Below are 27,225 nucleotides of genomic sequence, written 5' to 3' on the forward strand. Positions count from 1 at the left end.
GTCAGCCTTCAGCTTCCAGCCTGCGTGCTCCCTCCCAGCCTGTCCAACAGGGCACTGCCCTTTTCCACGGCTGCAGCCTGGCAGCCATGCCAGGGAGTCCACCTGGGGCAGCTCAGAGACCTTCAGGCACCCTGACCTCAGCGTGTCGTGGCTGGTTTCAACGAGAAGCTGCAGTTTTCAAACTGAATTCAAAGGGTAAGAGGAGGGGAAGCCAGCAAGAGCCAGTGTCGGAGATCAGTGTCAGCAGGGACTGGCAGCCAAAGACAAGGTGTTTTCCAAGGAAGGCTTGTGAGCTGGCAGTCAGGTCCCTGCAGTACCTAGACTTCAAGCTGCCAGTTTGCAGTTACAGGACAAGGCTCCATTTCCATTCCCAGCTGACTCTCAGCCCTGAGAGGGAGCTCAGCCCTTTCTTTCTCTGCTTAGACATCTCTTTCAGATCCTGGAAGTGCTGGCTCTTGAAGATAAGACATATAAACAACAACAAACACCTTCACATGACTGCCAGCTCAAGCAGGGCCATTCAAGACCCTTAAAGCAAGCTGGAAGCCTGACCCTTCCCTCTGAGGACCTTCAGCATCTAATCATCTTTAAGGAGGCACTGGGTCCCTGCCCATGCCTGGTCTGCAAGGCTGGTGGCTGTGAGAGTTCCTCGGGAAACACAGAAGAAGGAAATGTCTTGTACTGCTCAGGACCACGACCTGCAGATCCTCTGCCTCTGCCAGGGGAAAGCCAGGCACAGGACACGTAGGGAGGCAAAGTCACAAAAAGGACAGGGCCAGGCAAAAATAGAATAACCTACTTGAAAGTAGGACAACATCACTAAAGAGTAGGACATCTGGTCACCGCAGCAGGAGGAGCAAATACAGGGGAGGCAGCTTGTCCAGGCACACGTCTCACCTGATGGGAGACAGCTCAAGTGCAGATGTGTGGTGTGTTCAGGCAAGCAGCTGGGATGATCAAAGCAGAGCAGCTCTCAGTCTCTCTAAGATGACTGCTGGACTTGCTGCTGGCAGTCAGTGTACCTGTCCTACCCCCAGAAACACCCCATTCCCAGGAGCCTGTGGGATATGTGTGCCCAAACTAACAGCTCATCCCTTCCACCTGATCTGCTAAACCCAGGGTTTTGCAAGAAACCATCACCCAAAGAGAAAATATAAGAAGATTCCCCATGTGTCCCACTGCTGTTGTTCCAGAACAAGGTCCCTGCTCTGCAGCCATGCCCTCCCCTGGCTCAAGCCCACCTACCTCTGCTTGAATCCTTGCCCCCCACTGCCATCCCCCAGGGCCATCCCCCAGCCAAGGCTGGCTGTTCACCAGCAGAGCACAGCTCAGACAGGACGTGGTTAAGAAGTGACTGAAGTTCATCACTGAGCCTGAACGAGCATCTTCACAAGCTCCACAGTGTCAGGCCGTGGCTAAGCCAGGCAGGACAGCACTTTTGGAAGGAAACAAGAAAGTAACTGCTGCAGATAGTGAGCTCATCAAAGGAGCCTCAGTGCTCCTTGCAGAGAGGAGTTAACGCCACGCTGCTGACGCTGCTCCAGGGCCCAGTTTCCTACCCGGCCTTGGCAGGACAGGCAGTTTTCTTGGCTTAGAACCCTGTGCTGGAACGGAAACCCAGAGCATCAGGTCTCAGGACACCATTCAAAACCCTGTTCCTTGTTCCTGCTCTCAAAAGAGGCAGTAGGAAACCGTCCAGGTCCCTTTGCTGAAAGCTTTAATGCCCTCCAGAAAAGGTCTCCCTGCCAGGTGTGGTTTGTTTCTTAAACTCAGACTTGCCAAAAGCTGTCTGGGACAGTCATGAATTGAGGTGGGACCCACGGCAGCCCCCTCAGCAGACCCAAAACTGAGGTGAGTGTTTCTGGACTAACCTGATGGCTCAGCCCACCCTGAGAAAAGCCACAGAAATCACTTTGCAAGTGTTCCCATGTCAGGTTCCTTTTAACCTGTCACCCACAACATCCTTTTACCTGCCCTGCACTGAATTCAGCTGCTCAGCCCCCCGCTCTGGGCTAGGGGAGTCTGCACCCCAGCCTGGAACAAAGCTGAAAGGTGCAGAAAGGTTTCTCTATTCTTTGTGAGGACTGTTGCAGTGGCTTCCAGAGAGGACAATTTGGGGTAGAAGGGAGGAGCAGGCAGGGCAGAATCAGGCAGCAGGAAAGCAGGATGGTGGCCTGCCTGTCCTGTGCTGGAGCAGATGCCACAGGCCTTCCCAGGGAGAGCAGTCCAGGACCCTGAGTGATGGTGCTGGATGAATCCCAGGGGTGACAGAGAGACAGAAGAGACCACCATCTCCAGCCCAGGGCTGCCTGAGCCCGTTTGTGGTGCCAGGAATGGGGATGGGATGATGCCTTTGAGCTCACAGCAGTGAAATTCAGTTTGCCAGCAGCAGGGTGCAGGCTGCAGCTGGCTCTGAGCTGACTGTAGGTGCACAGGCTGGCTGTTCACAGCCCTCACACCACCTCTGCCAGCCCAGGAAGAAACCCAGAACCACTGCCTCCCTCACACTTAACCCAGTAACCATGTCTCCCTTTTTCCTGCCACACTGATGCCAGGCAGAAAGAGACAAATGTTCTCACCCGGGGACAATGATTTTTTAACTCCAAGATTGCCATTCATCCTATGCAAAGGCATTTAGATTAAAGAATCATATCAAATCCACAAACAAGAACTCAGTTCTGAAGACGTGATCAGCATTTGCCTTTAATTAAAAAAAAAATATTTCAGAAAAGCAACCTAATTTATCAAACATTCTGATACCCCAAGCCTGCCCCCTACCTCCCCTTCAGAAGGGTGGAAGCAGATGAGCTCCACTATGAACAACAGGCAAGGTCTGCACTACCCAGAGGGACTGAGAGTGAACTGGAGGCTGAAGACATTTCATAACACGAGAAGCTCCTCACAGCAAGAGCTCCCCATCCCACAGACACAGCATCCCATGCCTGCAAACCTGCCAAGAGGCTGCTAATTCTGCTTGCCAAGAAAGGCCTGAAACCCTCCCAGTGAAATTCTCGTCCATCAGACCAAGATGAGCTGCCAGTCAGCTTGAGTGGGCTTGTCCACATCACACCTTTTTAATTCTGCTTCTCAGCCTTCCCTCTGCTCTGAGGAACTGCAGCAAACCCATGGCAGGAGCAGGATGCTGCTCCTCTGGCTTGTGATTTACACAACACTGGTTGAAGGGATGTTTCTGACACCCAGTTAAACCTGCTCCCTTACACAGAAGGACAAGGGAGCAGCTGGCCAGGAACCTGAGAGCAGAAAAATCCTTGCAGCAAACCCTCTGTCAGGCCACAAATCCTCCAAAAACCCTACTCCAAGTCCTTCCCTGAGCAGCCCAGGAAGCATTGCAGCTTTGAGATAGCATGAGACCACTTGAGCACAAACTTAATCCCACAGTGCTCCATCCCTGAGGCTCTCAGGGAAGAAGAACCAGCTCAGCGCCCGTCACTTCTCCCTACACTGCTTGTAAGAGGATGGTGATCCAGCCTGGGGCACTGCTGGGCCTGCAGAGAGGTGGGTATGCAGCGTCCTGAGCAGCCTGTCCTGCACCCTACTGCTGATGCAGGGGATGGCACAGCCCGGGAGCAGCCCCATCCCTCCAGCACGGGGAGAACGCAGCTCCGGGGGCACCCCATTGCTCCAGTATGTGGGACAACACAGCCCCGGGATCACCCTCTTCTCTCCAGCACGGGTGTGACACAGCCCTGGGACACCTCCAGCCCTCCGGCACAGGGATAACACAGCCCGGGGGCACCCCCATACCTCTGGCACAGGGATAACACAGCCCGGGGGCACTCCCATCCCTCTGGCACAGGGATAACACAGCCCGGGGGCACTCCCATCCCTCTGGCACAGGGATAACACAGACCCGGCACACCCCCATCCCTCTGGCACAGGGATAACAGAGCCCGGGGGGCACCTCCATCCATCCGAGAGGGGGATAACACAGACCCGGCAAACCCCCATCCCTCTGGCATAGAGATAACACAGCCCGGGGCACCCCAACCCCTCGGGCAGGGGTCTAACACAGCCCCGGGGGGCGGGGGATAACACAAGCCCGAGAGCAACCCCTTCTCTTCGTCACGGAGGTAACACAGCCCCGGGACATCCCAATCCCTCCGGAACGGGGGTTACACAGCTCGGGGGCACCCCCATCCCTCTGGTATGAGAACAACACAGCCCCTGGACACCCCAATCCCTCCAGCACGTGGGTAACACAGTCCGGGGAACACCCTCATCCCTCCGGCACGGGTGTAACACAGGAGGGGGGGCATCCCCTCCCTCTGGATAACAGAGCCCCAGGACCACTCGCTTCTCTCCAGCACGGGGGTGACACAGTCCGGGGACATCCCCGACCCTCCGACACAGGGAATAACACAGCCCGGGGGCAACCCCGTGCCTCTGGTACAGGAAATAACACCGTCGGGGAGCAACCCCAGCCCCCTGATACAGGGAATAACATAGCCCGGGGGCACCCCTAATCCCCCAGCACGGGGGTAGCACAGCACGGGCGCACCTCCATCCCTCCGATATTGGAATAACACAGCCCGGAGAGCACCCCCATCCCTCCGATACTGGGAATAACACAGCCTGGGGACACCCCCGTTCTTCTGGTACAGGGAATAACACAGCCCGGGGGCACCTCCGTCCCTCCGATACTGGAGTAACACAGCTCGGGGAGCACCCCCATCCCTCCGACGCGACCTGAACCGCCCCTCCGACCGCGCCGCTCACCCCGAGGGGCCCCTCTCCCGGAGACGCTCCTCCCGGGTGGGAGGGACAGGCGCACTCACCCCGTACCTCCTCGCCCTGGTCGCCCGCTCTGCCGTGTCCTCGGGACGCGCGTGCGGCCATGGGGAAGCGGGAGAATCCCCCGGGAGAATCCCCCGGGACGATCCCCCGGGACAACCGGGACCGGCCGCGGCCGCGGAGCCGCCAGGGGGCAGCAAAGCGCCCGGGCGCGCCTCTACTGCCCCCTGGCGGCCACGGCCCGAACTGCGCCGGCACCGCCCGGGCCGGGAATGAGCGGGACAAACAGCGGGAATGAGCGGGACAAACAGCGGGAATGAGCAGGACACACACCGGGAATGAGCGGGACAAACAGCGGGAATGAGCGGGACAAACAGCGGGAATGAGCAGGACACACACCGGGAATGAGCGGGACACACACCGGGAATGAGCAGGACAAACACCGGGAATGAGCGGGACAAAGAGCGGGAATGAGCGGGACACACACCGGGAATGAGCGGGACAAAGAGCGGGAATGAGCGGGACACACACCGGGAATGAGCAGGACAAACAGCGGGAATGAGCGGGACACACACCGGGAATGAGCGGGACAAACAGTGGGAATGAGCGGGACACACATTGGGGATGAGCAGGATGGATACGGAGGATAAGCAGGACACGGGGGATGAGTGGGACTCTGGGGTTGCTCATTCCCCCCCTCCACCCCCGGCTATTTTGGAGCAGCCTGAGCACCTCCCAAGAGCTTTGCTGGTGGTGGAGGAGTGGTGGAAGAGGAGAGGAAGGGTGGTGAGAGTTTTGCATGTTGCTGGTGCAGGAAGGGGCTTCAGAAAGGTCTGTGATGGGCCGGAGAGCAGGGCAGGGGTACCAGGCTGAGGGGCCCCACGTTGGTGCTCGACCTCCTGAGCCCCTCATCTGCTTCTCAGGGATAAGGGAGAGAGGAGGTGGGTGTGCAGGGGGGCTGTGTTCCCTCCAGGCAGCAGCTGCCCTCTGCCCTGTGCATGGAGGACAGGGATGTGCAGGACAGCAGGATGCACTGGGGATACTCATCAGCCCCTCTGGCTCTTTTGGGGCAGCCTGAGCACCTCCCGAGGGCTTTGCTGGTAGTGAAGGAGTGGTGGAAGAGGAGAAGAAGGGTGGTGGGAGTTTTGCATGTTGCTGGTGCAGGAAAGGCCTTCGGAAAGCTGTGGGATGGGCTGGAGAGCAGGGCAGGGGTACCAGGCTGAGGGGCCTCACGTTGGTGCTTACAGGAGTAAACACCCTTTTTCCGGAAGATTTTGCTACCGAGGAGTAGAGAGGCTTAAGAGAGGCTTCCCTGCCACTTTCTCCAAACAGTGCTGTTCTCTCCTCTCTTGCATTCCAGAAGCTCACTCTCTGATATGGGAGGACAGAGAAGATGCCACAGGTCTCTGCATCCAGTGGGCAGAGATGGGGAAGCAGAGATAATAAAACTCGAAGAAGAAACAGGAGGTGTGTCTTTCTCAGCTGCTTTGCAGCCTGATGCAGCTTCTCCTTTGCAAGTTTTTAGCGTTCTCGTCTTCAGGATGAACCTTTGTGGATTCTTTCCGCTGCCCTGACATTTTTGGGGGTACCTGTGTGTATCTTACCACACAGTGCTCAACCTCCCTGCTTCTCAGGGGCGGGGGAGAGGGGAGGTGGGGTGTGCAGGGGAGCTGTGTTCCCTCCAGGCAGCAGCTGCCCTCTGCACTGTGCACAGAGGCTCCGCGGACCGATGGACCAGACGTGTGCTCAGCATCTTCCTCGGCGTTGCTAAGAGACAGGATCCCAGGGGATGCCGCGGTGCCAGCGCTGAGCCCGGCACATCGGCAGGAGAACCTCTGGCTAAGGGGAGGGCCATGTGGGAGATCACACAAAAGGCAGCAGCGAGGCACCGTGAGGGACACACCCCCACTCGTCACAGGGCAGCCTCTGCAGCGCTGAGAGAAGGGTCAAGGCCGAGAGGCAGAGCTTGGCAGCAGCAGGATGAGGATAATCTAGAGAGAGGTCTCTGGAGGGTTTCAGGTCAGGGAGGTCACACTGAAGTAAGATATTTCTGTTAGCAGCCCCTTCCCTTTGCTGGGGCCATGGAGGGGGCAGGCAGCTGGCATGTGTGAGCTGCAGAGGGGAGGCTGAGTGGGCACCTGGCAGAGGGGAGGGCAGGGGGACACCGAGGGCAAGGATGAGTGTTCTGGGAGCTGGGCACTGCAGGGCTGAGCTGCTGCCTGGGGTGTTTGCATTGGTTTAGAAATAGTCATTTGGCCCTTTTTGTCTCCTCTCTTTTGATATGGCCAGGAATTCAGGAGGGGACTGAAAGCCAGTGCAGGGGATGGAGAGAAAAACAGCCACAGGTGATGCAGGAGCCAGCTTCCAGGACTTTTCCCCAGTACTGGAAAACCACCCCAGAGACTGGACTGGTGCAACAGGGCCTCCCTGTCTGACACATACTCTGACATTTTACAGGGTGAATAGCTGCCCCTCAGTACCACAACAGGCATTTTTCCACCTCTGTGCAAGTATTTTTTCACAGTAGCTCCAACGAGTCAAAACTTTTTTTGCCGTTTATGCCACCACCATTTCTATCATGTGATTTGAGATTTTAAAAACATCACAAATGGTGAGTTGGCAGCACCAAGGAGGCCCCAGGAGAGAGCAGAAAGCCGCACAGAACAAGACAGACTGACCACATTGCCCCACATCCTTTGGCATTACCTGGCTGAGCCTCCTATGCAGTCACAGGCACCGAGTTTTAAGTCCTGGGCTGCTGTCACAAAGCACATTAGGGGATGGCTGCTCCAAATGGGCCTTCCCAGGCCTTTGCATCTCCAGGTGGGTCCCCCAAGCAGTCCTGGGTGGTGCTGCTGGCTGGGGGCCAGCATGGAGTGAGGCAGGTATGTGGTGGCTGGCAGAGGGATAGAGCCCTGTCTGCCACTCAGCCAAGCCCTGCACTCTGCAGGGACCCTTCCTCTTCCCAGGAACTTGGTGAAAGGGACACACTTACTACTCTCACTCTAATGCAGGTACATTTTGGATGATACTCCAAAGCAGAGTATCAATCCATAAGAGTCTTTCCATTTGTTCATTGAACTTTCAACCCAAATTTTGATATTTTTGATATGGTATCAGTGGTAATTTGAAACTGTGGACTCCTTTGACATTATGCTGCCCCACGGTGGTGTCCAGAGAGATGACAATGCCTTACCCTGCTTGTAATTCTTGCCAGGTGCTAACTCCTCCCCCCTCATTACCATTCTGTGCCCCCCACCCACATGGGCCATGTTTTCCTTTCTCTGGGACCCCCTCTCCCTGACCCTGTTGCCTTGGGAGGTGTTCAGCATTTTGCAGGGCAGAGCTCCTGGAGACACAGGGCTCCTTGTCTGCGGAAGTCCATCACCTTGAGCTGAGGCCCATCCGGGTTAACAATTAAGTTCCAAAGTTTCTTCCAGTCAGGAGGATCTTCTGAGAGACAAAAGGCTCCTGCTGGCAAAATGAAGCTCCTAAATCAGCATAGGAGCAGCACTTGTTTTCCCTAGTTTTATGGGAAGCTGGAAAGCTCTCCAGTCAGTCTCCAGTCTCTTGCTACCCAGACCTCCTGAGAGCTGGCTTTTCTGGGCTGGGAACTCTGGCAAGGCGACCTGGCTTTCCCAGGATCCAAACCCTGGGATGCACTAGAGGCCTGAAGGTGCTGTTTAGAGGTGATTCTTCCCTTCACAGCACCACTGTAAATTCATGACATGGTGTGGGAAGGTCCCAGCCTGTCCCTGGGGAGAGCAGACCTGTCCCCCCCGCTGGGCACAACGCTGGTCCCTGGCTTCTGCTCCAGGCTGTCCAGCTCTGACTCATGTTTTCCGTGTCACCTTCTCCATGGCTCCCATCCACTCCTTTCTGGAGTGTGGGATCCCAGAGGGGAAGAGACAACAGCAGATGCTGGTGAGTAAGGCACAACCCTACCAAAAAGCCATGGATCACAGATAGCCCCACTGCTGCCCTGAGTGCTCCATTACCTGCTGGGAGAGGAGTCTCTGGCACATCCGATGTGCTGGTGGGTCTGGCTTTCTCTGGAGAGGTACTCCTGAACACACCAAACCTGAGGGACCACAGGGGTACCATCCTGGCTGGACAGGTGGGATGCTCCATCCCCCAAACTGGATCATACCCAGCTATCCCCATCACCCCCAGCCTCATTTATGCAAGCTGGGCATCCCAGTTCCACCCATTTGGAGAAGGGTACTTCAAATCTCCCTGGAAAGCGACTTCCTTCTTCCCAGAAACACGCCCTAAACTGCACTTTGAGGACTCCCAGTCCCTGCCAGAGACATCCCCGCTCTTGGGTTCCCTCCCTCTCTGCCGTGACTCTCAGTACACGGCAAGCAGGGCCATTTGCCAATGTTTGTGTCTCGACAAACAGTCTGTCAGCGTTTGGTGCACGGCTTCAGCTGGGATCAGCTCTGCCTTCTCTCCCCATTAAATGGCAGAGCTGTGTGCAAACACCCTGGCATCAAACCATCTGGGGCACGCTCGGGGCCAACTGCAGATCTCCCAGTGCCATGTGTCAGGCACCCTCTGGCACCACGGCGAAGGATGACTGCGGGATCGGCATTCCCGGGCCACCACCGGCACAGGGAGCCAACCCCAGCCCTGCCCATGGGGGTCTCCTCTGCCACCAGTCACCTCTCCCACTAGGAGTGCCTGCCTGGATCCCCTTTGCTCCTGCCTGGCTCACAGGGCCCCTGGCAGGAGCAGCAAACAGCACTCCTGACTGAAACAGGCTGTTGAATAGTAGCAGAGGTCATGGAATCATAGAATCGTGGAATATCCTGAGCTGGAAGGGACCCACAAGGATCATCGAGTTCAACTCCTGACCTTGTACAAGGGTCATTGAGTCCAGCTCCTGGCCCTGCCCAGAACAGCCCCAAGCTGTCAGTGAAAACAACTTCTCATTGCTGATAACAACCTTCTCGTGGCTGGCAACTCAGGAGCCACTCACTCCGACTGCCATGACAACAGGCTTCCATGGCCTTCATTCATGGAGCTACCGAGCATTCCCCTCCCTCCCTGGCTTGCTGGGGAGCTGTGGCCTGGGATTTGGGAACAGGACAGCCTGTCTCCTAGGATTGCACCTGGACAGGGCACTGCCTTGCTTGCACAGACGCTGTTTGAGTTCAGTGGGAAGACAACATGGATGTAAAGGTGAGGTTCTGTCCACACTGAAAGGCTCTGGAATTGGTTTCTGGCCCAGACATCTGGGATTCTGGCACCTTTAACTGCAGCCTGACCTCTGCTCTGTCCTCCAGCCTCAGCAGTCTGCACCAAGAACAGATTCTGGCTTTTGCACAGGGTCACATTCAGCCTTGGTGTAGCTGATGACAGGCAGGATGTACCACATCCCACACATCTCCCCTCCCAGTTTGCTCTTCTCCTGTAACAGCTACACCAATTGGTTTCTGGCCCAGACATCTGGGATTCTGGCACCTTTAACTGTAGCCTGACCTCTGCTCTGTCCTCCAGGAGGCCCGTGGCTGCTGCAAGCCCAGTGCTCCCACAGTTCACCCATCTACACCAGTTTGTGTTTGCCCCCAGTTGGCCTGTTCCCCTGCCCTTTCCTTGTACATTAGTTCCTTAATTCTGAGCTGTGAAGACTTTAAATGGTACTTTGGAGAAGATTTCCACATCCCTGCTGGACACTGGTGAGACCTGTGTTCCCCAGACTCATCTCCAGCACCTGGCATGGCAAGGGCCTCATCCCTCTTAATTAGCACAAAATGAGGATGTCAGTGAAGGCCAGTAGTGAGGCTGGTGATTTATTTTATGTCTCTGAACCTCCTCTTCCTTGGAGGAGACCGACTCTGGGTCACCATGGAGTGGAGTAACTCAAAACTGCAAAGACAGATGATACTCAAAGTGCCACTGGTGGTACCCAGAGGATAAAGTCACCCTTTGTAAAGCAGATCTATGGCCTGTCCTCCCCTGGAATTCTGGGAAATCAGCCATCAGCCCCAGACACTGACTCCACAGACATCACAGAAAGCAGCACTGCTGGCAGACCAGCCAAGCTCACCAGTCCCACCACATCCAGGTTGAGAAGTCTTCCAAGATGTGTTCAGCAGTGCTTGGACAAGCTGCTGCCTCTATGTAAAGCTGGAGATGGACCAAGTGACCTTCAGAGGAGCATGTGGGTCTGCACTGTGTCCCTGGCTGGGCACTGCACACAGGCACCACTGGAAAAAGGTACCCATTCCTTTGCTGGGCAGTTCCCAGACTCGAGGTTTCCACTGTGGGACATGTCTTGAGGCTTCATTCTGGTGGTATTGCTGGTGATGTGTTCATATACAAGTGCTATTTCTTTCCAAAATTACACATTAATGTTTCCTGGGGATACAAGGAGAGAGCAATCAGCATTCTCACAAAGAGAGGCCATCAAGAGCTGCAGATGACAAACACATAACTGATCAAAGATCAGGTTACAGCAATTATTCCCCATTTCTGCCACTGAAGGAAATGTGTGTTGCACCAATGATTATCATTAAACTACAGCAAAAATCATGATCAAAGCAAGAGTAAAAACTGAGCCAGAGCAAACACAAGCACCCCTGGCCAGAGCCCCATCGCAGAAGCCTGATTCCCCTGCCACTCCCCCAGCCCTCAGCAGAGTGCTGAGCTGGGAGTCAGTGCCTGACTCCATAGGGCAGCTTCTCCCGAAATAGCAGCCATGGCCTGCTTCTATATCTGCTCTCTTCAGAGGGCCAGGAGCATCCATAAAAATCCAGCTCCTGGGGCTGGCCAGGAGCAGCAGCCAGGGAATGGATCATGCCCAGCACACGCTGTGGCCCAGCTGTGGATGCCTGGAGGCCAGGTCTGGTACTGGGATGTGCAGGCAGGAGCTGCTGGATGTGACACATCGCAGGTGACATCCAGGTGTCCCCCTGCAGCAGTGCTGGGCTGGGGACAGGTTGAATCAGGTCTCAGCAGCATGTGGGGGCTGTTTGTTCGTGCTCAGGTGTTCACCAACACGAGCTTGGTCACAGCTGTGCTGGGGGTGAGTTATTGGGGGGTGGGGTGGGATGTGCTCGTGAGGGAGGCAGGTAGGCAGGGAGACAGGGGTGGGAATAGGGTCAGGACTGGGGGGTGGGGGTGGGACAGAGGAGCTGGAAGAGGATAAATCAGTTTGGGATTAGAAGGTGGCACTGGCAGCCTGCCATGTGACAGCCAGGCTTGCGCAGCCAGCAGCCCAGCTGTCAGCCTGGTGGCAGCAATTAAATGAGGTATCGATTGAGGAATTGTTGTCTGCAGGGTTTAAAGATAAGATCGATGGAGACCAAAAGGTTTAGGCTCCGTTTACTAATTAGTCAGGCACACTTGGGAGAGAAACCTTTGGAGACACGGAGAGCTGAGCTGTGTGCAGGCAGCACTGGCAGCGTGCTGGGGTGCCCCCCTCCCTGGCACCCTGTCTCCAGCTCCTGGCTCTCTGGTGCCAGAGGGTGTACGGGCACCGAGTGCCAGTGCCAGGGATTTAAATCGGCTGCGAGGTGGAGGCAGTGGAGAGGGGTGGAGATTCTGTCTGTGCTGGGGCATGAGCTGCTTTTCTCCCAGGGCAGGGACGTGGGAAAGAGCGGCTGAGCATGTGTTTGGTCGTGGGGAGGAGTAAACCAAGAGGAGAACTGCTCCCTTTGCATTACAAATTGTTTGGGATTGAATTGATCCGTTTCTTAGGCTCTGGCATTAGTTACAGACTGAACACATTTCTCTTCCCCCTGCTCCTTGTGCATCAAGCCCAGGGACACAAAGGAGACAAATGTGGCACAGACTTGTTGTGGCTTCCATGCTGATTCCGCCTGTGCTCCATGGAGCTAAACCAGGGCAGAGCCAGGCGATGGCTTTATGCCCTCTCTGCTTTATTCCCTCACTTCCAGATGATGTCCAGGACATGGTCAGATGGGGACAAGCGGGAAATGGCCTTGCCTGGATGTGGTTTGAGTGGTCTTTGAGACTGTCTCCTTGCTTGCTCTTGTGGGAGGGGAGGTATCTGTTGCTCCAAAACAGAGCCTTTAAACCAGCTGGGGAGCTGGGCTGAGCCGTGTCTCTCAGGGGACGTCTCGGTGTCAGCTCTGCGTTGGGAAGAGGCATCGGGGCAGCCAGAGAATTCCTCCTTTCATCTCAGCTCACCAGGAAAATTCCAGCCCAGCAAACAGCGGAGGGTCAGGAGCTGTCCCGGTGGGTCCTGTGACCCGCAGCCAGCCTGGGGCAGTGCCTCATGGCCACCACAGTCACGGGTCACACATCCCCTCGGTCCCACTGCCCACCACGTGAGGGGACGTGCCAGCTCTGTCACCCGCATGACCCGGCACCAGCCCCGGGAGGGACACCCGCCCCTCTGCATTCCCTGCACAGCTCCGTCCCGGTGCCTCCCAAACGGGGCAGAGGGCAGCAGGGCCAGGCAGAGGTGCAGCACATCCCGCTGGAAGCCCCGTCCTTCAGCTGGGGCTGCCCTCCCCCTGCGCCTGCCATTAGCGATGCAACCTGACCCAGCCTGCCACAAAACACAGCGGGACGGGAGCGCAGCCTGGGAGCAGCCCGAGGAGCCGGAGTCACCGGGAGGCTGAACGTGCCTCCGGGGGTGGCGGGGATGAAAGGAAGGGGTGGAAGAGAAAACAGAGATCAAGGACACTGTGACGCCATGTGGCTGTTCCAGGGTGTCTCATGCTTTCGCAGCAGGGCTGGGCAGATTTATAGCTTTGTCTTGAGGGTCTGGAGCCAGCCTCCACTTATTTCATATTTAGGAGGCAGTTTCCTTTGCTTTTCCTCTTTTTCTGGCTTGTAAAGCCCACGCTGCTGGAGCAGACCCATGTCCTTGTTGTCTGCCTACAGCATCAGTGCCTGGGACAGATACTGTCTCTTCCAGCAGAAGAGAGAACCAAACAGGGTCTGAGAGATCATTGTTTTCCTGCTGTTGTCATACAGCTCCGTGCCACTGCAGTGTCCAGAAACTCTGAATTTAACAGGCCTTCTCTATGGGAGACATGAACCAGGCAGCTGGCCCAGGGCTGCCAAAGCCATAATGCTCTTCCAGCGTGGATTTTCCTCTCTGTATTCTCCCCCAGCAGTTGGGCTGACCACCCTGCTTATGGCCACCTGTCCAGCTCAGAGGGAGCAGGATCTCCTGTGGTTTCTGTGGGTTTCAGAGCCAGCAAATGTCCTTTAGACTCTCTGCTCCAGAAGCCATTCCAGCCCATGCCACCTCCTGCACATGGCTGTGATGGACGAGCCATGCAAGAGACCTCTCCCTGTCTGTCTGCCCAGACCAACACGGCTCAGACAGCCCATCCAGGGTCCTGGCTGGTGATGTGACTCTGCACATTGAGCATGAGATCAGAGCACTGTTTCTTAACTGTTTCCTGGAGAGGTTGCAAGAACCACCCAAGCTGACCCACTCGTCTCCCTGGTTTCTTGTCTTCCAGCATCTGCCTCTGCCAGGAGTGAGGTTGGTGGGTGGGTGGCCATGGCTGCCCCAGTGCCACCCTGACCCCCAGAACAGTTCTGGGGGACCCTTAGCTATTTTCCAGGCCTGCTGACCATGATAAGGCACTTAAAGGGTCCCCCAAGGGGACCCATATGCAGAGAAATAGAAAAAGCTCCAGAGATCTGAGTGGGTCTCCAAGCAGATGCCATGGATCTCATCCATAACTGATTAGAACAACCTCAACATTTTGCTTTCCACTTGGTTTCAGTCTGGTATCTTCCCTTATCAGGGCCATGTTGTGGTTTAATGCCCGGCCAGGGAGACAATCTGAGTCCCCTGCATGTCCCTAGGGGTTGGATGCTGCTCACACACAGAAAAGCTTGATATAGATAGACCTCCAAGTGCCATGAGGGCACTTATTTCCTATTTGTCTGCCCTGGGCAAGTAAATTTGGTCCATGCAAGCCAGGGATGAGTGTTCACCTGCACACAGGAAATCTGGACTCTTGCAAGGCAAAGAGAAGTAGAAGGTTGGGTTTGTGCTGGGGAGGGACAGTGTTTCTCTGCCACCTTTCTCTCCTGGCAGCCAAGGGGGGATGAGGCACAGGATGGGTGATTGGGATGCCAGGATGCTCGAACTTACAATAGTTACCTCTGCCTCCACAGGTAACCGTGACAAAGGGGACTGCAGAGCTATTCTCACCTCTCCTCTGTTTTCTCTGCAATCCAGAAGCAGGGAGAACAAAGAGCAGGCGTTGGGAAAGCTGCTCACAGCTGTGAAGCAACAGGGAGAGGGAGTAGGACTGAACTCCAGCCCACGCCCAGAGCACCAGCAGAAGCACAGCACCTCTGTAGGCCTCCTCATAACATAATCTCAATGTGGTTAGTACTCTTCAGCAGAGACAGGTAAATAACCCCCTCAGCATGTAGCATGTTTCTTGTCTGTGCACAGGAAATCTCCCTCTCTGAGGCTCAAGGGAGACCTCACAGAATCACAGAATGGTTTGGGCTGGAAGGGACCTTAAGGCTCATCTTGTTCTAACCCTCCTGCCAAGGACAGGGACACTTTCCATGAGACCAGGTTGCTCCAAGCCCTGTCCAATTTGGCTTTGAACGGGGAAAGGAACGGGGCAGCCACAGCTTCTCTGGGCAACCTGTGCCAGGGCCTCCCCACCCTCATCCACGGGTATAAACACCCGAAGGGAGAGTGCAAAGAGGCTGGAGCCAGGCTCTCTTCAGTGGTGCCTGGTGACAGGACAAGAGGTGATGGGCACGAATGGAAACACAGGAGGGTCCCTCAGAACACCAGGAAAACACTTTTTCCCCTGTGAAGGTGACCAAGCACTGGCACAGGCAGCCCAGGCTGTGGTGGAGTCTCCATCCTTGGAGATATTTAAAAGCCATCTGGACATGGACCTGGGCAAGTGGCTCTGGGTGGCTCTGCTTGAGCAGAGGGCTGGACCAGGTGACCTCCTGAGTTCCCTGCCAAGCTCAGCCACTCTGTGATGCTGCTATCTTCCTGGAAGCTTCACTTCCAGGCCCTGGTTCTTCTTTCCAAGTCAAAGCCACAGCTTCTCTACCTCCCTCCTACCGATTTGCCCAGCTTGGTGCCTGTCACAAATGCCAAGCTGATGTCTATCCCACCTGTGTGGGGCCAGGTGGATGCAGTTCAGTCTCCCAGGCAAGGGAAGGTGTTTGTCTGCTCAGCCACAGCCCTGGGAGAGCAGCAGACTCTGTGGATGGGCCACAGTGATCACATGCAGGAAACCTCGCTGACTCCCTCCAAGCCAGGGGAGGTACAGGCAGGCTGGGAGCTCCCACACAGCCTGGCCTTGGCCTTTCCTGTACTGTTTTGATGTGGACTCAGCCCAAGGACATATTAGAGATGGATTCTGCACAGAAAGCAGGGCTGCCCCAGGGAGCTCATCCCACGCTGGGCTGTTCCTGCTGCCCAGGCTTCCACACCCAGACTTCCCTTCCTCAGATCCAGGTCACTGCCTCTTGCCCTCCCATCATCAGAGATGGTGAATAATTCACTCCATTTCTGTCATTACCTTGAAGGTATTTATAGTGCGTGATCGGTGCCCTCAGAGAATTCCCTCTCCTGAGCTCCATAAATTGTGTTGTCTCGCTCCCTCCTCCCCACTGCCTGTGCTAATTGCTGCATTGTGTTTGCTGACCTCTTACATTTTGTTTGGTTTCTTGCATCCTTGGACTTTGGGCACAAAGGCTCTCTCCATCTCTCCCCAGACTCTCCACCAGGGCCCCACGTTCTGTGGGCAAACTGATCCACAAGTAACAGGGGCACAGCAGGTGTTGCAAGACTGTGGGGTCATCTCTCTGCTTGCTGGGCATTCAATAGATTCTCATTTGTGGGCACATCCCACATGGAGGAGAGGCTCAGCTGGAATGGTGGGATGTGTTTCTTTGCAAAGCACGGGCAGCTGGAGCATGTGGTGAAATAATGCTGCACATACAAAGTCTGGATGGGTCACTGCTAAATCCAGCCCTGCCCCTGCAGGTTTTGGGGGCAGGAGGGACCTAAGATAATGTACAACTTAGTGTTCAAGGCCAGCTGTGATAGGGTTCTGAGCAACCTGGTCTAGGGGGTGGCAACACTGTCCATTGACAGGGGGTTGGAATGAGATGAACTTTAAGGTCCTTTCCAACCCAACTCTGATTCTGTGAGGACAGATTTCTCCCAGCTCTTTCTGGTTTGGGCCATGCTGCACTTCAGAGCTCTCTCCTTCCATGAGGAACCATCCATCTCTCATGCCCACGGCAGAACTCACTCAGAAACAGGCCAAAAGTTACTCATGGTGTTCCAAACTCTCAGGTTCTGCTGCCAGAGTTGCTCCAGAGGAACATGTGGTTTTGAGCTGACCCCCATGGCTCAGGAAGCACCACAGCACTGCAAAGGGCTCAGTGATGCCTCACTGCCCCGAAGGCAAGCATAGAATCAGGGAATCATTTTGATTGGGAAAGGCCTCCAAGATCATCGAGTCCAACCATTAGCCCAGCACTGCCAAGGCCGCCACTAACCCATGTCCCCAAGCACTGCAATCCAGGCTTCCAGTATTCCCTGGTCAGCACTAGACAGCCCATAGGGATGAGAAAGGGGAGACAAAGGTACCAGGCACATGCCTGTTTTTCTCTGGGATGCAGTTCGTTCTCGGCAGTTGTATCAAGGCTTTATTTCTGTATCCTTGGCTCCCGGCACCGCCTGTCTCTCATGGCAGGGAGTCCCATGGATTAGACTTTCGGGAAGCAGCCTGCTCCTCCCCAGTTCAATGTTAATGTGGTTACTTCCAGAGTTGCTCAAGGTCGCTCTGTCCCTCCCATCTGAGGGAGGATCGGGAGCTGAGCTGTGCCGAGTCTGGCAGGTCTGAGCGTTGCTGGGGGGGCAGGATCCCGAGCTGGCCTGGCCTGGGCTCACACCGGGGCAGCTGCCTGGGGGCTGCACAGGGGCCCCGGGGCAGCCGTGGGGTCCCAAGGGAGGGGTCCCCAACTCCTGGGGCTGCTGACACTGGCACTGAGCTTTCCCACAGGGAGCAGCACTGCAGAGGGGATAAAGCCCAGAGGGGAGGACGGGGCTGGAGCAGGTCAGGGAGGACAAGGCTGCCCAGACCCACAGCTGAGCTCCATCCCCGCTCTGCCCACACCAGGGGACGGGCATCCCGGGCAGCTGCTCTCCTGGGGGCTGTGCACACAAGGGCTGCTGGTCCAGCGCTGCCCTGCTCCTCCCCGGAGGTGTCCCCAGCGGTCACCGACTGTCCCACCGCAGGGAGTGGCAGCGTCACCCCCGCCTGCAGCTCCCGCGGGCCCAGCCCAGATGGATTCTCTGCTCTGCCCTGCTCGGGGGATCACAGAGCGAGCGCGCCAGGCGGCACTGCTGTGTAGATGCTAAACTAGGCCAGCATATGGTGCTGTAGGTCCGTGGTATAGCTTGTGAGGCAGCACAGTGACCTGGGCTACGGGAATTACCACAAGTCAGCCCAGCAGCACTGGGAAAGCTTGTGGAGAGGCTGTCTCCTATTTTGCTTGGGTTTTTAGGAGGGCAGATGTTTAAATCCTGAAAAGTCCTAGTCCCAAACACTACTAAGCAGAGGCTGAAATGTGGCTGGTGTGTTTCTGCAGTGATGCAGCTGCTCTGGGACCCTGCCCTGGCTACAAGCTGTGCCTTTCCAGTCTGCTTGTCCCAGCCTGGCTGCCCGAACAGGGGGACATGCTGTGGGCACAGGCCAGTGGGAGAGGAGATGGGTGCAGTGAGAAATCTCACTTCCCATGAGATGCCGCACAGCATTTCCTGGCTGTTTCCAGTTTTAGACGATTTCTTCCCAAGGAGAAAAAGGAGGAGTCCCATTTTCCCAGGGACAGCGTGCTATGTTTCCTCATCCCACAGATCTACTGAGAAAGAGTTTTGCTGAGCAGTTTTCAGTCAGTCCCACGCAGAGGACCACTGCACCCTTGCTGCCGTGGGCAAACCCAGCTCCCTGCCCTCACTTCAGGCGTGGGCAAATTCTCACACCACTGCCATTTACACTCTGACCTCACGGGTGCAGATTTTGACAAGACACTCACCTGACTCCCATCAGCGTCCCCTCTGCTTTCCTGGGTGCCCAAGGGCACAGCGTTGTGTCACCTGGAGTGTGCCTTGGGGCTCTGAGGTGGCTGAGGGAAAGGACCAGCTGCTGCTGGAGGCACTCATGAGATCTGGCTCCACACCCCCGGCTCGACGGCAGCGTGACAGGGGGTGACAAGAAGTGGAGCCCTTGCCCACGTATCACACTCACTCTGGCACCACCTGAGAGCTTCCCAGGGCAGGAGGGTGTTGGTGCCTGCCAGAGCCACCCCTCACAGTGTGCCCATGCTGGGTGAGGGTCACAGCCCGGGCAGGGAGCCCTCACCAGCCCCGGACCAAGACAACACATCAGCAAGGCCACCCAAACTATCCCTCCCTCCCTTCCTTCTTCCCTCCTTCCTCCCTCCCATGGTCTGGTCTGCTGGCTCCCCAGCACCCAAGGGGCACTGATGTGACATTAACCTCGTGTTCTCCACAGCCTCTCCGTTATTCCAGCCCTCCAAGGGGGAAGAGTTCATGGCTGTTGTGTGGGGGTCAGTCTCCTCCAGGGGGTGCAGCACTGGGATGTCACCCTGGGTTGCTGGGACAGCTCTAGAGCCCCTCTGCTCTCAGCTGTCTCCCCTCCATCAGCCCTTTCCTTGGTGCTCTGGTCCCTGGGCTGGGCACCACTGCTCTCCCTATGGCTGGAAGCAGTGGCTGCCCTCTGGGAAAGGCTGCTCCCTGCACCCTGGACAGAGGGTGCACCCGGCAGCTCAGCTCCATCGGGTGCTCTGCTCCACACAGGGATTTAAGGCTTGAGCTGGAGCCTCCAGCATTTCCCAACACCACGTTTAATGTCGTCCTTTGTGCTTCTCAGGCAGGAAGAGCTGTGTGTACAAATAATTAAAGGGAAGAATCGGAGTGATTAGGGCAGATGATTATTGTCAAATTATGATTTATCTCGGAGGGAAATTAGAATCCCCCCCTCCCCCAAAGGGCTCAGCCTAGCACGGTGAATGGGCACTGGTTTTTTGATTAATAGATGCCTTTAGAAGGTCACCTACATCCATTGCAGATTAACTCAGTGGGAAAAGTTCTTTCAGTAATTCAAGCTGTTGTTCTCACAAGCTGTCAGCTCGCTGCGAGTCGGGAAGGTCCATCCGTTACAGGGCTGCTGGGTTGGAGGGGATCTTTCTTTCCTCCGGACACATGGGCGTGATATATGATGCACAGAGACATGGCTGACCGAGAAAACGAGCTGTGGAAAGAAAACAAAAACAGCAGTAAAGGGAAGCGAGGGAGCTGAGCAGGGCTGGCCCAGCCGGGCTGGGGACTGGAACTGGAGGGGCAGAGCTCAGCCTGAGGCTGGTGCTGGAGCAGTGGTCTCAGAGCTGCTCTGCTCAGCGTGGTGGAGGAAGGGTTTGGATGCCCCCTTCCACGAGCTCCTCCTGCTGTGGAGGCAGTAACTCACTCTGTGATTGCTCCATCCATGCCTATGTTTAGCCATGTCCATGGAGGTGCTGGGCAGGCTGACCCCCGTGTCCCACAGGATCTCACAGTCTCCTGGACATCTCTGGCAAAGATCCCTCAGTGTCAAAGCTTGACTATTCCATGCCATGGACACCTCCCAGCTGGTAACTGAGGAGGAATGACCACACCAGGGTCTAACTGCCTCTCAGGCATCTTCCTGAGGAAGGCAGGAGCTAGTGATGGCAAAGTGGAAACTGGACCAGCAGGGCTGGAATGAGGAGGGGCTGGGACTTGCCCCACTGCAAGTACAACAGCAGCATGAGTACAGCCCGTCCACAGACCTATGAGCAGTGTCAGAAATGCTCGTACCTCTACAAGCTGCTCTTCATAGTGACTTTCTCTACATGCTCCATTATATTTCTTTCGAGGTCCATAACCCTGTGCTCAGCAAAGTCTGCAGCAGGGACTGCTCTCTTCCCTCCTCATGTGTCCATCCCCGCATGGGGGCACGCAGGAGATCTCACTGAGGTGATGTTCTACACGGTGACTTTGTGCCATTGGGTTCTGAACACAGCCCAGACCGAGGCCCAGCATCCCTGATTGTGTTGGGAAGATGTGATGATGGCACAGCTCCTGTCACAATACTGGGTGTACAGGTACCCATTTTTAACTTGTATGATTTAGGGCAAAAGGAGAGATAGGAGAGCTCCCACCCCACAGGTGTCCTGCATGTTTAGGTGGAAACAGATGAACACATCTCTGTTCCCTGATAAATAACCATGATGATTATATTTAGATTTCTTTCCGCAAATGAACGATATTTCAGCACAGTCATCAAAAATTCCCACTAACAAACGTTTCTTTTGCATCCATCTAGCCTTCATCATAAATCTATGTGCCAGGCATTAATAATATTTTCAGCAACAGATTGATTGACTAGAACATAGCGTAGTTTTCTCTAAACACTAAGGGGTTCTCAACTGATTTATTGCTTACTAAAGTCTGCACATATTTATATGTGTACCATATTCCTTGTTATAGATGTACCACTCCTTTATCCAAGCTTTCTTCAGCAGATCCATCATGATGGTGTCAATGGCCAGTGTAGGTCTGGACATTGTGTTGCCAAATCTGTAACAGAGGCTTTGCACAGTACAAAGCTGGTGTATTGTTGATAAATGACTTTCAAGGCCAGAAGGAACAATTAGATCACTCTGAGTGGTGTGGTCCAGAGGCTCTTACCAATTGCCCCTGCACAAGGTCCAGTAATTTGAGGAGACCCGATGTTTCTATTCCAGAAAAACCTTCTGTTTTGAGGCATCAAGACGTTTGCTGGTTTGGCTGGTTTTGATGCAAGGCTTTGGATATTTGGGAGGTCTGGGGGTGTGTATGAGAATCCTGCTTTGATGTATTTTAGTTAGTTTGAGGCTTGCTGAGAAGAGCTTAAGCCTGTGGGCGACACTCTTCAGAGGGCTTCAGGCTGGAGTAGAAATAAAAACATCTCCTGATGTAGTTTTCTAAAGCTGTCCTCACCTAGATTTTGAGGGATTGGCCATAGAGTGTATGTTCTGGGAACCAAGAGCTAATTCTGGAGTTGTCCTGTGTACCCATCACACCCTAAGGACAGGACACAACAAAATGGAAAAGGAAAGAGAAGCAGGACAGTGCTGAAGGCCAGTTTGTCCTTTATAGCCAGACGCCCTGTGTTGGATCTCCACAGCAGCACTGGTCACCACTGAGATAAAGAAAGCCAGTGGTGAGGACAGAGACAGACACCCCTGTTTTCAGCACACCCTGCAGTCTGATTTTGGCTTCCTGTGGAGGGGGTGCTGGTGAGCTGATGAGAGCAGAGTTTTCAGACAGCAGCTGCCCAGAGGGCTGAGCACCACCTGGAGGGGACACTCTCTGACGTGGCACAGCATCCTCAAGACACTATGTCTGTACCATCAGGAAGAAGAGGCAGCTGGAGAAGGGAACAGGCTGAGAATGTTATTTTTCCCTCTTTAATATCCTCTGATCCCTTGGTAGGATGCTGGGGGGACTGGCTGGTGCACTGCTGTGCCCAGCTCTGGTGGGGAAGCCTCTGCTGGTGTATGTACCATTACAGTGATCACTGATGTGATTGACTGGCTGTCTAATGGGTTGTTACAGCACTGCAGAGGCTGTCTTGCTCTACAGGTTAACTGTGAGGAGCTGAGGAGATGAAGCAACACTCCTCTAAATTGGGTTGTGCATTGGGAGCAGAAAGAAGGATCTCAGAAGAAACTCCACCCTACCCTTCACAAAAAATTTCTTTTATGGTCTTTCACAAGGGAGGCCACAAACAAACTGAGGAGATGCCAGGAGTCAAAAGACAGTTTTCAGGTGGGTTTGTGGGGTTTTTTTCTTTCTTTAAGTGGCCTGAGATGTTCAAGGCAGATTTACTGCTCCTGAAAGTTGTGTGAGTGCAGATATGCCCAACCTCTGCCTTGCTGTCCTTTGCTTGGTGTAAGGAAGCCAAGGGGCACATGAAGTTAGGGGTGAGGTGTTCACAATACAAATGTTCCTCACCAGGTACACAAATCTGCTGCCCCAGATGTTTGCTATGAGTCACAAACACTTGCTATCCATGTGCTCGCATGTCCTACACAGACTCGTGGATGTCACTGGCACAAGAGCTCCTGGGCTGTGTATCTGTGACCTTGGCTATGAAATAAGCTCTCTTCTCAGCAGTACTGTCACCAGGCTCGTGGTGCAGGTCATTGTACTATCCCACAGCACAATGACCCATCAGAGCAAGGGGCAGGTGGCCTCAGCACTGTGGACCTTTTCCCGTCCCTTCCCTTCCCTTCCCTTCCCTTCCCTTCCCTTCCCTTCCCTTCCCTTCCCTTCCCTTCCCTTCCCTTCCCTTCCCTTCCCTTCCCTTCCCTTCCCTTCCCTTCCCTTCCCTTCCCTTCCCTTCCCTTCCCTTCCCTTCCCTTCCCTTCCCTTCCCTTCCCTTCCCTTCCCTTCCCTTCCCTTCCCTTCCCTTCCCTTCCCTTCCCTTCCCTTCCCTTCCCTTCCCTTCCCTTCCCTTCCCAAACCTTCCCTTCCCTTCCCTTCCATTCCCTTCCCAAACCTTCCCAAACCTTCCCAAACCTTCCCAAACCTTCCCAAACCTTCCCTTCCCAAACCTTCCCTTCCCAAACCTTCCCAAACCTTCCTAAACCTTCCCTTCCCAAACCTTCCCTTCCCAAACCTCCCCTCCCCTCCCCTCCCCTCCCCTCCCCTCCCCTCCCCTCCCCTCCCCTCCCCTCCCCTCCCCTCCCCTCCCCTCCTCTCCCCTCCCAAACCTTCCCTTGCCTTCCCAAACCTTCCCTTCCCAAACCTTCCCACAGCAAATCCAATGTGTGAGCCCCAAGCTGGTGCATCCCTTTCCCCCATGACCAAACCATGGAGGCTGAGGAAAGGATGCTCTCCCTGCCCTGTGATGGGAAGGGCTCGGATGGTGGCAGGCAGGGGAGTTTTGGCTGCAGGATGGTTTTGGAAGAGCAGATCCTTGAGCTTCCTGCAGCAGCGTGTGCTGAGGGCAGCCCCCCCTGGAGGAAGGCAGGAGGGAGGATGAGTCTGGAAGCAGCCTGCCTCCGGCTGGCTCCTGCAGGGACACGAGGACCACGCCGCTCCCGCTGTCGGTGCCATGTGTGGCAGGAGCACACTCGCCGTTTGTTCTGGCTCTGGGAACAGCAGGCTTTTGATTCCCTCGGCAGAGCTCATCTGCGCCTCTTTCTGGCCTCCTCCTTTCTCTGTGCCAACCACGTGCCCCCCAGCCCGTGGGCTCTGCTGTCATTGTTGGCTGCTGGTTCCACTGGCCCCAGCTTATTGCATCTGTTTTGCTTTGCTGGGTCTCGCATTCAGCCATCCGTTCAGCTTTTATTGTACGTTTCTAAGCGTCAGCTCCGGGTGGTCAACGGCGGCTCTTTCACTCCAGCCCGTGCACCAGCTGCATATTAATTGCTCCCCTTTCTCCGCTCACTCTCTCCCTCCCCGTCTCGCCACGTGACGTTTGTGGTTTGCAAACTTTGTGGGAACACACTGCGATCCAAACCCCGTGAAGGTGTGAGGAGGACTCGGCACGTCACCTTTTGCAGGAAGGCTGGGATGCTGAGGATTAAACCAGAGGCAAATCTGGCCCCTCTCCTGCAAATCCGCACTGGGAAAGCCTTCCTCTGATTGCTCTGTCCATCTGCCAGCCACCGGTGGATTACTCACTGTTGGACACTGCCTGGTGCTTTGTCCAGTCTAACTTCTGAACAACGGGGCTCTGGATCTTTCTCTGGCTGATCAGTGCCACAACAAGAAAATTCCAGCTCCTAGATAGTGTCCCTGACCATGGAATCATAGAACCACAGAATCACAGAATCACTAAATCACAGAATCATGGAATCATCGAATCATGAAGTCACTAAGGTTGGAAAAGATCTCCAAGATCATCGAGTCCCGATGCTAAGCCTGAGGTTCCCCTTCCCTGGTGCTCCAGTGGTACTGCCTAATGCCAAACAGAATTTCACTTTATGCTGTGAGATGTTGTATTGAGGGGGAAAAATAAAAATAAATGCTCATGCTCACAAGCATGAGCGGGTTCCTTCCACCCAGCCTTGTGCTGCTCCTCTGGGCTACAGCACTTTGGAGACTGGACTGTCTTGAATCATGAGCCTGCCCTGGCTCTGAAGTGTTGTGTTGCTTAATGACTGATGATAATGTCTCTGTATGTAAGCTTGCAGCCTGGCTATCCATCTTTAAATTTCAAAATCTTTCCTCCTCAGCCATTACCTCCACCCCTGTAATCATTCCTGTTGCTCTTCTCTGAATTCCGCCTCATTTGTCCTTGTTTGAAGGCAGAGCACAATAAAGCAGCCAGTCTGGGAGCCTGGGTGGGGGCTGAGGTCCCAGAGGGATTGGGGATGAGGTCCAAGAGGGATCCACCTTCACTCCTTGGCCCTGAGCTGGCCTGAGGTCAAGAAGGTTCATCTACAGCCCATCCAGCTGTGGCAGCCTCAGGTCACCTGTGAAGAAAGGTATTTCTCCAGAGCTTTATGAGGACAGAGGCTGTAGGCTCCAAACGCCTCCAAAATTTAACCTGCCTGTGTTTGCTCATGCCAGTCCCCCCAAAAAATCCTTGCACAGAAATGACTCAGTGTTTTTCCAAGGTCTGCCTGCCCACAGCAGCCTTTAGCAGAGGATGCTACCCCTGATCTCAGAGAACACGGCACAGTCAGCCAGACTGGGACATGAAACAAAACCAGGAACACAGAAGGTCTCCTGGGAGGTCTCGGGTCCATCCTGCTGCTTGGATCAGGACTGTTGTCGGTCAGATGTGGCTTTGTTTGGCCAAATCTGGAAAATCTCACACCTCTGTGACCCAACCCAGGGCTTCACCACCCACCCAAGGGAAGGCTTTTCCTGACGTCTGGTCTGAAGATTCCACCTGCAGCCATCACCTCTCGTCATCCCATCCACCACTGAGACCCAGTGGGTTAATCACACCGGGCTGTGCTCTGGGGAAATATCTGTTTTAAGGTGAAACAAAGCCAGATTGGCTCCCCAGTGTGTGAAGAAATGCCTCCCCCCACCCATCTCCAACTCTCCATCATCCGTGTGAGCCGGCTGGGTCTCAGCTGGATCCCATCCCTGCTGCTGCAGCCATCACTGCTGCAGACCATGGCATTGCTCCTGGGGACAGACAGGGCCTGGCAGCTCTGCTGAGCCCCTAGTTTTATTTTTTTTTTTGCCTGGAGTAAGACTGGCACTCTTTCCTCCTAGCAGGAGAACCGTGGTATCCAAATTAAGCACAAGCTGTAGTGTTCGAAGTCTGAGCAATGAGCTTTCCTTGGCAATGGGTGGGTTTCTATCATGGGGGTAGGGAATTCCTTGTCTGCCCTCGATTTCACTCGCAGGCAGTTTCTGTTCAGCGTCCTCACCTCTGTTCATTTGACGGGCTGCAGTGGGATACAGGGATCACAGTTAAAGCCATGCTTAAGGGAGCTGGTCAAAATATTTGACAGGAATTTACTTAAATGGAAATATTGTCGCTTTTTAATAAATAAGTGGAGTTGGCATGAATTCAAACTGACATTTGCCATTTTCTGCAGAATTATGAGCATTCACTTTTTTTTCAGAAACCGTATTTAAACTGAACGCTTTTGGCCTAAGACAAATTTTGAACAGTTTTGAAGAAGGTTTCAGTAAAAATAGACAATGTGTTAGCAAACAAAAATTAGGGAGTTTGTGAACTTCCAGGGAGACCTTGAATGTGCTCTCAGGCAACCATTCCAACCATTTTTCAACTCAGGGAAGCTAATTTGAAGAAGCTGCTAAACACCTTGTGGACATTAGTGTTAGGACAAGGGGGAATGTCTTCAAGCTGACAGAGGGCAGGGTTAGATGGGATATTAGGAAGAAATCCTTCCCTGTGAGGGTGGGGAGGCCCTGGCACAGGTTGCCCAGAGAAGCTGTGGCTGCCCCATCCCTGGAAGTGTCCAAGGGCAGGCTGGATGGGGCTTGGAGCAACCTGGGATAGAGGAAGATGTCCCTGCCCATGGCAGAGGGTTGGAACAAGGTGATCTTTAATGTCCCTTCCAACCCAAACCATTCTGGGATTCCATGATTTTATGATCACTCAGATACCCCCAGTTCAACCCAGTGCCTCTGGACAGAGATGATTTTGTTCCTGCTAATAGGTAAGAAAGCTTGTGCGTTTTCTCAGTCTCCCCAGCTCCAAGTAATAACTACTAGCACATGGCTTCAATTATCCAGCACAAAGCAGCTTCTTGCCAGCTCTTGCCATGGGCCAGGAGGCCCAGCAGGAGGGGGAATGTTGATGTATGGTGCAATAGGCAAAGGGGACATGTCTGGAGCCACTTCTTTGGTCTGTACATGCAGGCCTGGCCCCAGAGAGTCAGTTCCTCTCCTCTTCTCTCTCTTCTCTCCTCCGTGGTCTGAAGAAAGGACTTCTGCCATTTCCCGCCCCAGGAAGT

At 54.7% G+C, this 27,225-nt stretch overlaps 1 protein-coding gene and 1 long non-coding RNA gene across 2 annotated transcripts in view; both read right to left on the reverse strand.

The window, feature by feature from the left end:
* PSD2 (pleckstrin and Sec7 domain containing 2) overlaps positions 1 to 4,912 on the reverse strand; it is an 87,482-nt gene extending 82,570 nt beyond the window's left edge. The window contains exon 1 of the mRNA XM_032703144.1: positions 4,797 to 4,912. The gene's annotated coding sequence lies outside the window, so the exon portion shown is untranslated. The remainder of the gene's footprint in view (positions 1 to 4,796) is intronic.
* Positions 4,913 to 19,747: 14,835 nt separating this feature from the next.
* Positions 19,748 to 26,620, reverse strand: LOC116794615. Its single transcript, XR_004359828.1, has 3 exons — positions 23,580 to 26,620; positions 20,603 to 23,050; positions 19,748 to 20,021 (listed from the first exon to the last, which is right to left on the reverse strand). It is a non-coding gene; the product is annotated as an uncharacterized LOC116794615 (long non-coding RNA).
* Between the last annotated feature and the right edge of the window lie 605 nt (positions 26,621 to 27,225).

Source organism: Chiroxiphia lanceolata, chromosome 15, assembly GCF_009829145.1.
Source record: "Chiroxiphia lanceolata isolate bChiLan1 chromosome 15, bChiLan1.pri, whole genome shotgun sequence".
In the NCBI taxonomy this organism is placed as follows: domain Eukaryota; kingdom Metazoa; phylum Chordata; class Aves; order Passeriformes; family Pipridae; genus Chiroxiphia; species Chiroxiphia lanceolata.